We start from the raw sequence: 10,642 nt of genomic DNA, 5'->3' as shown, positions 1-10,642 counted from the left end.
TACCACATCCCAAAAAATACCATCAGCAGTGGAAATCACACCCTCATCTTCATGAAACAAAAGGGACCCTAGTGGCTGCAATTTAAAGTTTAAGGAACTGTGATTTAAAAACAAAGCACAAAGCCCAGCGGTTTCTGTTAGCAATTTGCATAATAATTAAAATTATATTATGCTCTTTACAGAAAAAGCTTCAATATAAACAATATCTAGAGGAATAAAGTATTAATTTGATATGTGATGAGGAATTAGGTGTATCACATGTATTCAGTTGAAATATGAAAATGATGGGTTTTGTTATGCAAATATGCAGAATTCCACTTCTGCTAGACTACCCTTGTGAGGGTTTTGCAACAAATAATCTTAACAAATAAGATAGAAAGAGAATATTCAAATATTATATTTTTATTATAAAAGAATCCTGTGCCAGTGTTACAAAGACAACGTGCTATAAAACTCACTTTATTTTTTCCCAGGTAAGATGCAGTTGCCTTTGGGAGAGGCACCTCTTTGCCTGGCACCTCTGACTGCTGCCAGGTGAGCCCCTGTCCCTCTTGGAGCCATCCTCCCCAAGCACCACTGCTTTTACAAGTCCTTCCAATCGGCCACCTCACTGCCCCAAAGTCACTGCATGGCACCCTCTGTGGCTCTCCCTGCCTGCTAATCCATTCTCAGGGCTGTCCTTTAAGAATTCCCTCAAGGCAAACAGACTGCAGGCAGCATATCCTGGGCTTAATCCTCTGAACTAGTGGGAAAAACAACCACCAATGCTCACCCACTCTGCATTTTGCCTGTTGTTCTTCAGGGCACAATGACAGGCAGAAACGAAGAGGGAAAATAATTTTCTTGTGCACTTCTTTCCGTTTCTAGATGACCTTTATTTGTGGAGCGGAGCAAACTGCAGTGCAGACTGTCAGAAGAAAACCCCACCAGGGCATTCTTTCAAGGGGACTTTTTTGTTTGGTTTGTTTTTCTCTTAATCAAAGAAACCTAATTCGCATAGAAAGTGTCTGTTTGCTCTTTGTGTCTGGAAAAACATGAGAATTACAATGTTAACATTTCCAAATGGCAAAAAATGAATTTCAAATAGCTGGCAATGACAATGCTTGATAAACACATGCTGGCTGAAATTCATTTCTCTTTCACACCCACTATGCCTGAACCCCATATTAACCATATGCTTTTGCAGATTAAGTTTGTTCTGTGCCTAGTTTATAAGCTCCTTTGTTACAATGCAGCTATAATAACCTAAAGTTCCTGAAAATTTAAGCAAAATGGAAAAATAAGGCTAACAGTGAGATTTGCAAAATCATACAAGAGACAGAGCGTTTGTCCTGTATAATAAAACCCTGCCAAAACTTCAAGTAAGCATTTAGTAGTGACAGTATTCTGCTATGAATCATACTGTCTGTTGCTGGCTTCAATTCCATTGATAATTTTGTACTTATTGTACAAATTCTGTGGTTAATATTATAGAAAGTTTAATCACACAGAAATGAAAGTATGATAACATTTCACATTCAATTTCAGCTTCAGCACATGTCAAGAATTCTGAATATGTACCTTGTTTAGAGAATCACCTTGTGAAGTTGCTGGTTCTTTCTGACTCGGGTGACACTGGCTGCTCTCACCAAGCAGCTGGACCAGATGATGGCCATATGACTCTCCTATTTGTATCAACTTGTCAACAGCAACACTAGCCTGCTGAATTTCAGTTAGAACCCTTTGCATTACATTGCATGGGTTATAATTGTAACTTGCAAACCACTGGGCCTCTAAATCACTCAATTAATTAAAAAAAAACAACTTCCACACAGTTTTAAAAAATCTTTATATCCAAATGTATTGCACAAATCTGCATGCAGTGAATACATCTACAACCACAACCAGGATTGTAACTGGTGGTTTTCATCCTAAGCCCACTTCCACTAGGTCCCTCCAGGCTCTTGGAGGGGCTCAGCTGGGTGCTGGCAGAGTCAGGAAGGCAGCAACCCCAAAATAGGCAGCAACATGGAAGAGAGAAATCACATCTGTAGAGTCCACCCACTGACAACCTCCATCACTCCCTTTTAAACTAATTTTCTTGATTCAATTCCCCATGACTCAGTCCCTGCTTATATAATGAGAACATCTTTCTGGCCTGTTGTTTTGGAAGACAGAAAGAAAAGAGTAAACTTCTTATCCCTCCTCCCCTTCCCCAAGGCACACCTATGGTTCCATCAGTTTTCTGATGGAACATTAGTCTTTTGAAAAATGGAGCTTTGTCAAAACTGAAAAGTTTGAAGAGCAGTGTAATTTTATTGGCTCTTCAAACCTTGATTTCTTGCTAATTCAGCTTCTCACAGGATGAAAAGTGCCAGGGCCTTAGAAGCTGTGGCTGAATCAGTCTCACCAAAATCCATTAAACTCTGAGCTTGTGGTGGGCTCACCAAACAGCCAAAGCTCTGAGGTGCAAAGTGAAGCTGCACAATTGGTTTTAGGCACTTCTGTTCTACTCCCCCTAGATGACAATGTCTGTTTCTAGGAAATTAAGTTTCACTTTGATGCAGAAGTATTTTTGGTTTTCTCTTTGTACATGGAAATCTCAACACTTCAAGACCTTTCATCATATAAGCAATCATGTAAAATCATGAGAAGGTGATCTTCCAGCTACCCACTCTACAAAAACAAGGCAATAGGAGACCATTTGCTTGAGAAGTCTCTAAGTAGAGTCTGAGGTCTTCAAACACCCTTCCCTACTGCCAGGACAGAAAATCTCAAAGCATCTATGAGGCCTGGTGTGCCTATTTGCTCTGCCTTTAAACAGAGACTGCTGCTAGCATATTAGTCTTCCAATAGTATATTTTTTCCATTCAAGCTGTTTTTCTCAAATGTGCAGCATTCTCTGTTCTACATACAATTCACCTAGGATGGCATTCTCAATACCCCAACATTCTCAATACCATCAGGAAAGATTTGTAAAGCCATTACTGTCACAGCACATGTTGCAGTTGAGATGATCATGATACACAGTATCATCATGCAAGTTCAGAAAGGTTCAGCCCATACAGAGGAACACCACATCAGAAGGGTTCAGGCATCTGCTCTTCTTGTTCTTTAGCCCAGCCTTTTATCCCCTCATGTTCAAGCATTGCACCTGTGTGCCCTCTGCTCCCTTTGGTGGTTGCTCAGTGCCCCTGGGCACTCCATGGCTCATTGCTGTCAGTGCTGCTCACTGCTTCTCACAGCTGTGCCCACTGGGGATGAGGCTCCCACAGCCCCACTCCCAATTACCACAGACTGTATGCCTACAATTACAGCTCAACTTTGTTCTGAATTCACTTTCAAATGTGACTGTACCACACACATAGCAGTTTTAGTCAGTGTTCATGAAGGCCACAGGAAACATCCCATCACACAGTAACATTCATAGGCAAAACCTGGCTAAATCAGTTTTGTTCCCTATGTACCAGAAGCTGGACAACCTAATTTGCACAGCTAGCTTACCTGCACATTTAAAAAGGGACCTGGGCTGAGGGAAGATTCCCTGCCAAGCTCTGATTTGCCTCCCTGCCAGCACAGCCATTATTCCTCACATTATTTCTGTCACAGTAACATCTAAGAGCTCCAGCTCTCGATGGGAACCCCACCGTTACCCCGTACACAAACACACAGCAAAGACCAGTGCCCTTGTTACAATGGAGCCTGGATACTGAGCTTGAAGTAAACAGATAGAGAAACACAGCTTTTCCCTCTTATATTGATGGTAGCTCCCTGCTGACAAACACAGAATCCTGGGAAATTGAGGTCAGGTCCTCTAGCTGTTTTTACTAAGAAAAGGAGCAGATCAATGCTGTAGTAAGGTTAAAGACAGAATGCAAGCAAGGAAAAAGAAGTTAGATGGCTTTCCTGCTTATGAACTGAAAGGGATTTCTGAGCACTTCCTCAAGTGTCAGGCTAGTGCTGAATACTTGCAGGAAACAAGTAACGTGACCTGGCGGCTGTGCTCACGAATCACTGTGCACTGCAGTCAGTCAGCTCTGCCAAACACAGTGCCACGCACACCCTAGTGGGAGCTTCATGTCCACTTCTGGAGTCCCAAGCTTCCTACTGGCAATAGCACAACGCAAGGCACCTAGACAACCTTTTGATGTGATTAGAAAGGAGATTCAGATAGAGCTGAGTGTGAAAGAATGGCCAATCCCCACACTATTTATTTAGTATTGTTACTTTGAAAAATTCCTTGAACATGTTATCAAAGCTGATCCAGGAAAACATTGTCTTGAGCACTCCTAAAATTGGCTAAGTGAAAAGATCAACTGACAGCAAGGAAAAAGCTTTCAAATGTCTGGAAGTATTTAGAAATAGAATAAATTGTTTTCAGGACTGTTTTAAACAGTTATACTTGTATCTAGAGTGGTACAAATACCTCTAGGATACAGAGTCCTTCACCTTCCTTCATCTTTTTTTGCTTAAATAGGATTGTTAAGTATATTTCATGTTCCATGGCTGCTTGTTACCCAAGGCCTTTGCTGCAACCACAGAGGCAGTCAATATTTCTAGCTGATTACAGCATGTAAGACTTGCCTAATGGAAACTCTTCTGTGGTGACAAGCTCTGTGAAAATGAAGTGTTGAATTTGCATCAAACATCTGAGTTTAGTAAGAAAATCTGAACCATAGAGCCACATAAAATATTTGCCACACTGTGTCTACAACAGTACAGAACCTGTTTAAACCCTTAAGGGAAATCAACATCTTCCTAAATTAGAGGAGCAAGTGTCATCAGGATGGAGCAGAACATTGAAATAGGAATGACTAGGAATTGGAAGGAAAATTGGTGCTCTGTTGCCTGCCCAGCTTGCAATTCAGTGGACAATACCATGCAACATCACAGCTCATAGCATTTTGTCTGTATTTTGTCAGTTTGGATGCCTATCTCAAGATCCAGGAGATCAGGAATTGCCAGGAACAGTTACTTCTTTGACATGAGTCTGGACTTGCCTCTCTACTCAGCACCAGAATACTGACCCTGTGAACACCCCTAACTGCTGAAGAGTTTCCTAAGTAAATAGTCTTGGCAAAAATAGCCCACAACCCAATAGGGCTTCTATTTTCCTTCTTGTAAAATACAATCTTGTTGGAAGTTCCATAAATTTATATTCTGACATTATTAATTTGAAGCATTCAACCTCACAGAGATGCATTTTAAGCTATTAAAATTATTATATAGCTCCAAAAATCATACTTTTTTAGGAAATAAATCTTATTCTTTCCATGGGGGGGAAAAAAAAGTCTATGATCAAATACAAAACAAGTGCAAATTTAAAACTTTCAGGATATCCCAGAGATCTTCTGTCAGCAGCAAAAACACACACAGAAATTTCAGTCTATCTCAGGAAGGGCAGGTTGTCTCTAACGTGACATCGTTGCCAGATGCACTTAATGTCTTGGATGCCAGTCAGGTCTGAATAAGTATGAACTGAAAATTGTACAGTCTTTCATATTCCTTCATCTCCTTACAGGTCAGAACTGAGACCTGCACTGTCACTTCACAGGCAGTTATCTGCTTTGTGACTGAAAAGGGGATTTTATTCTCTAAGATTATCAGTTGGGCACCTTTACAGGCAACAAAGAAAAAACAAAACCCAATCATACAGCCTACCCTTCTTATCAAGGGCATTCATAAAGTGGAACAAAAGCCTGACAGCTCTGCAATGGTTAGTTTTGAAGCAGGCTCGGGTAACTTAGACTTCTGGGAATTTGATGCAAATTCTGAACATCTTTTTACAGTCCAGCACTACCTGAAGCAGTGGGGCTGGGGAGGGGCAGCTGGAGCTGCTCTGCTGCAGCCCTGCCTTCAGACCATGCAGTGCAGTTTCACAACCCCACAGCACCTGAATTCCCAGCCCAGACCCAGGCAAGCAGACGTGATGTGGATTTTGTGTGGCAGTGGAGAGGGTTGATGTGCGGTCACAGTGACGCTCGCTTCCTGCGCTTGCTGAAACACACAAAGCTCGTTGGGCTGACCAGCGCAGCCAACGTGGCCATTGCACACTTGAGCTACATTCCTCACCCACAGCACTCTTAGGAAGTATTAATTTGTTTTCCTTTCAGTATTGAAGACTGAAAACAATGTTAGAGGATGCCCTCTCTGTTCTAAAAGGATAACAAAATCTCATTCATAAATTTAAGGTCCGGTCATCATTTTCTCAAATAGACACAGAAGCTATTACAGCAATTTTGACACTTTCAAGTTATATTCTAAAACTTCTTTTCTAAGGGTGGTAATTTTTTCTTAATGTTACTACGTATTTTCTTTCAAAAATATTCTGCCTTTGTTGCTGGGAGAGGAATACTAGCTGATACTAAGCACAATTGTTGCCCCCAGACAAATTGGCATTCGCTATTCAAGCAGAAAAATAAATTAAGTGCAACATTTAGGCACTCTGCATTAGGTTGTTAGAAAAAAATCAACAAAGGGAAAACAAATGCTATGCAAACTATTGACTGTAAAAACCAAATAAATAAGAATTTCTCCAGTACTTGTACAGCCATGTAATATATGCTTAAAAGTATGAAGCTTTTAATAGTTCTCTTGGAACTAGCAATCAACTTTACATTTTTTGGATAGAAATATGTGGCCTTGGTAAATCCTAAAAACTACACCTGTTCTTTTAATATTTCAATGTGGTATTTAAAATAACTATATTATAACTATAATATTATTACTAGTAAGAATTATTAAACATAATTATGATGTTTTGCCAGAGTCTGGGGGGCTATATTACTCCTTTATCTTGCCTTTGGAGAAGGTCTTTCTTCCTGAAGAATTCAAGAGTGCTTACACATTTTAAGATGCAGAAAGCATCTAAGATCATTTCACGCACCAGGTGAGGCCATCTCTGAAGGAGAGTGTCAATTTTACTTTCCTCCAATACTGTAGGACAGGAAAGAGAATGGAAAAATTTGAACATAATGAAGTTCACTACTGGGACAGCTGTCATTTGGCAAAAGTCATAACAGCATTTACTATGGAGCACATGCCCCTTGTCACTTGTACCCCATGAACAACACGTATTGCTCTTGTCGGACATTTTGCAGCATACAAAGAGGTTTTGGTAAGCTTCTACCATGAAAAATTTGTCAATCATTCATGTAGGTTTGTGTCTATCAGTGTTGATTTTCAATCACTATAATCCTGACAGAGCCATTAGCATTCTTTAAGGTTCCCTCAATTCCTACATTTGATTAACTTTTCATCACCAGGAATTTTTCACCCTTCTGCTCATCCACTTTCCCCCATTATCAATAAAAACCTTGTCACTCCACACACAGAATTATAGCTTATCCCACAGCCAATTTCTGTCCTTCAAACTGACCACCTATTCCTTGTCAGAGCCAAGGACTTCCTTCATTGCTTGACTCCTACCCAGAGTTCTGGTCTGCAGGCGAACAGTCACCAAGTTGAGGGTCCAACACAGCAGGGGCTGGTACCACTCTGACCCGGACTAAAAGTATTAATTGTAATCCTCCTCCACATTCTTCCTAAATTCTGTCCCTTCACAGTCCTTCCCCTAATATGTATGACCTTGTGTTCTCAACACACCCCTGAAATCTTGTATCTACTCCATATTTCTGTAGGGTCATATGTGTGCCTCCCCTAGAGGATATTAATTCACCACAACAGTCTGGGTGAAGCAATAGCCACATACTCCAAAGTAGTTTGCCAAGCCCTGAAAGGGCAAAAACCCTGTATGATACTCTGGTAATACACTGTTCCACTGACAAACATGAGTTAGTGTCTGCAACTCTTCATGCATTTAGCAGGGCACACAGTCCCTCTTGCAGAGCATAGGATAAATCAGAAAACTAGGGGCTTTAAATATATTTCTTCTTAGTAACAACATCAGCAATTCAACCTCTGAAAGCTCAGAGGTTCTCTGAGTTCTTCTTCTCTGCCTAGGATTTAGGGTGGGATTTCTCATCAGAAATAATTTTAAGAACAGAGAAGTGAGTACTTAAATATAAGTAGCTCCGTGCACTGTTTCTACCTGCCGTCAGCTCATGCACCCAGATGAAGTTTAACAAAGGAGATGGTGATAAGGTGAGCTACAGGAGAGGGGAAGAAAGAAATAAAGGGGGCAGTAGTTGAGCCTTTGTGCCTCCAGAAAAGAAAGGGCCAGAATTAATGACTCAGGAGAGAAAAGAAATTCTCAAATTTCAAGACCACTTTTCCAATTCATTGTGGGGTCCTGAATCAATTAAAAAAAAAAAAAAAAAGTAAAAGGTCTTAAAAATATGATAAAAACACCCCAAACTCTGCTACAGCATAGCTATACTTGCAAGGTCCAGTCACATTTTACCAGGTCAGAAGTACTCATTAAACATTCAAGGTTCTTTAAAGGGACCCAACAGGTGGGAAAGCTGCACCTAGCAGAATGCAACATTAGCATGCAAGGAATTTGGATGGATGCCACTTTTTGGGCATGAAATGACAGGAGAGACTTGCTGAATTAGTGAACCATGCCGATGCAGCGTCACTGTTGTGTAAAAAGGTTGCCCTGCCACTTTCACCAGTTTTGTTTTTTAACCTTCTCTCACCATTCTTCTAGCACTACCTTTTGCTGGAAGCCTGGGCAATTTCTCCATCACTTGGCTGATACGTAGAATGCTGCAGACTTCCTCTCTGTGCATAGGTATACAGTCATACTCTGCAGAAAGATCCAGGAGTCAAATGAACCCTGTTCAGTAGTTAAGTCTTTCCTCTTTTGGTCTCAGGTAATTTGACACAGTCCATGCACAACCTCTCTGTATCAGGGGAGAGATTATTTTGAACCAGAGCAGGAAGAACAAAGGTTAAACTCACACTGCAACTCACACTGCAGCTGTACTGGAAATTTGCTATGCTTTTTGCCTTTTTTTTTTTTCCCTATAATTTCCCTGCTTCAAGGTGATTAGCCTGAAGTAATGCATGGAGAATGACAAATGTTTGGTTGATGAATAATTTGACTATTTTGTTTTGCATGTAAATCTGACCTTTATAGTGAACATTACTGCATTAAAAAGGTTCTGCATAATCAAAACACTGTACAGCCAACATCTGTTATTCAGAAGACCCGAGGGGTAGAAAAAAAAAATCACAGCAAATCATTTGACCTAAATATGTTTTGCTCTGTGATATAAAGTATACTTTTACTGTCTGACTTGCTAAATACTTCATGCCTTAGTATGACACTGTTTGATAACAGAAGTATGCAATTTGCGTAACCTTTATGTTTAATGTTGTAGCTAATTGTTATTCTTTAATAGTGTATACGTCATTTGTCACACAGTGAACTGTAGATGCTGAAGACAGATGGACCACCAGATGGACCCTGGGAAGGATTGGTTAAAATGTCAGTGATAAGCTAACAAAATGAAACACAGTAGACCGAAGAGACTATTCAGCTGAAAAGCCTGTCTACATAAATAAGTTTTGTATTATTCACATTCATTAAAGCACACTTCAGCCACACTGTTTTGACATTTTTTGCTCTGTGACTTTTCAAAGCAACCAAAGCTTTTTTTCCTTCTCCAAATACTTGTTTGATAATACAAATATGGCAGAAATGATCCTAGCTTTTAGAGGTGATCACTTTTGCCATCAAGGAAACTTACCCACAGTTATGTTCAAACCCACAAGTGCCCCAGTTCAGAGCTTGAGCAAACAATACACCCGCAGGAGTTGTATTAATGAGAAGGGAATGATTGCTTGCTCCTGGTCAGTTACCATGACTTGGATTCCCTGATTCCAGCCATGCATATACTTTGCACTAATAATTACAACAGACTTCTTTGGGTCTACCCATGAAAATTTCATTAAATAAATAGAAAAATCTTCAGTGGGATCAGGATATTCGACACAATGCACAAACCTAGTAAATCAGCAGAAGGGAGCCAGCTAAGATTTCTTAGGAATGACTCTAGGCAGTACCAGTGCTGCAAAACAGAAACAGAAAATACAGAGATTTATGTATTTCCTCATTTCATATGGTTTCACATCCATTGTTTGAGGAAAGCAGCTTTTTCTGTAGAACACAGGAAAAAACAAAAAAAAATCTCTGGCAACCCTGGTTATGATTTTTTACCAATGCCATATGTCTGATCCATCTATGCCCTCATAAAAGGTATTTTTATGGTCCCAGGCACAAATCAATTGTCACCAGAGAAACATGAAAATCTCATTTTCACTGAGTTGATATCTAACAGCTACTGTGAATATTGCCATATAAGTGAAGCAGGAAATGAAAACAAATTATGGAAAAGTTGGGAATTGTAGTAATTCTCCATTGAGTTAAACAAGCATCCACTGAAGAAGACGTTTCAACTTTTATTTTTCTTACTTTCCATTTGGAAATTTTTGAAATTTGAATTGTTTTTGCTGAAAGTGTTTTAAAACTGAAAAACCCAGCAAAATTCTGCTACGTCTGTCATTTGATCTAACAAAGGTAAGGCCAATAAAATGAAAAGCCATTTCAAAGAAGGACAGTGAGATTGGTTAACTTATAGATCTCTTATCCAAGGATGCACTGTTGCTTCCCATCTCTTGAGATCTTTAAGTATTAGAGGCATGCTGTGCCTATAAAAAAAAATAATAATGAGCTGGATAATGGGGCAAAATATGT

At 39.9% G+C, this 10,642-nt stretch overlaps 1 long non-coding RNA gene across 1 annotated transcript; it reads right to left on the bottom strand.

The window, feature by feature from the left end:
- Nucleotides 1-441: 441 nt before the first annotated feature.
- On the bottom strand, nucleotides 442-9,967 carry LOC128812209 (uncharacterized). Its single transcript, XR_008438650.1, has 4 exons — nucleotides 9,893-9,967; nucleotides 8,597-8,689; nucleotides 6,767-6,915; nucleotides 442-1,016 (listed from the first exon to the last, which is right to left on the bottom strand). It is a non-coding gene; the product is annotated as an uncharacterized LOC128812209 (long non-coding RNA).
- Between the last annotated feature and the right edge of the window lie 675 nt (nucleotides 9,968-10,642).

The sequence above is a fragment of the Vidua macroura genome, chromosome 10 (genome assembly GCF_024509145.1).
Source record: "Vidua macroura isolate BioBank_ID:100142 chromosome 10, ASM2450914v1, whole genome shotgun sequence".
In the NCBI taxonomy this organism is placed as follows: domain Eukaryota; kingdom Metazoa; phylum Chordata; class Aves; order Passeriformes; family Viduidae; genus Vidua; species Vidua macroura.
This window is presented reverse-complemented; position numbering and strand designations above follow the sequence as displayed.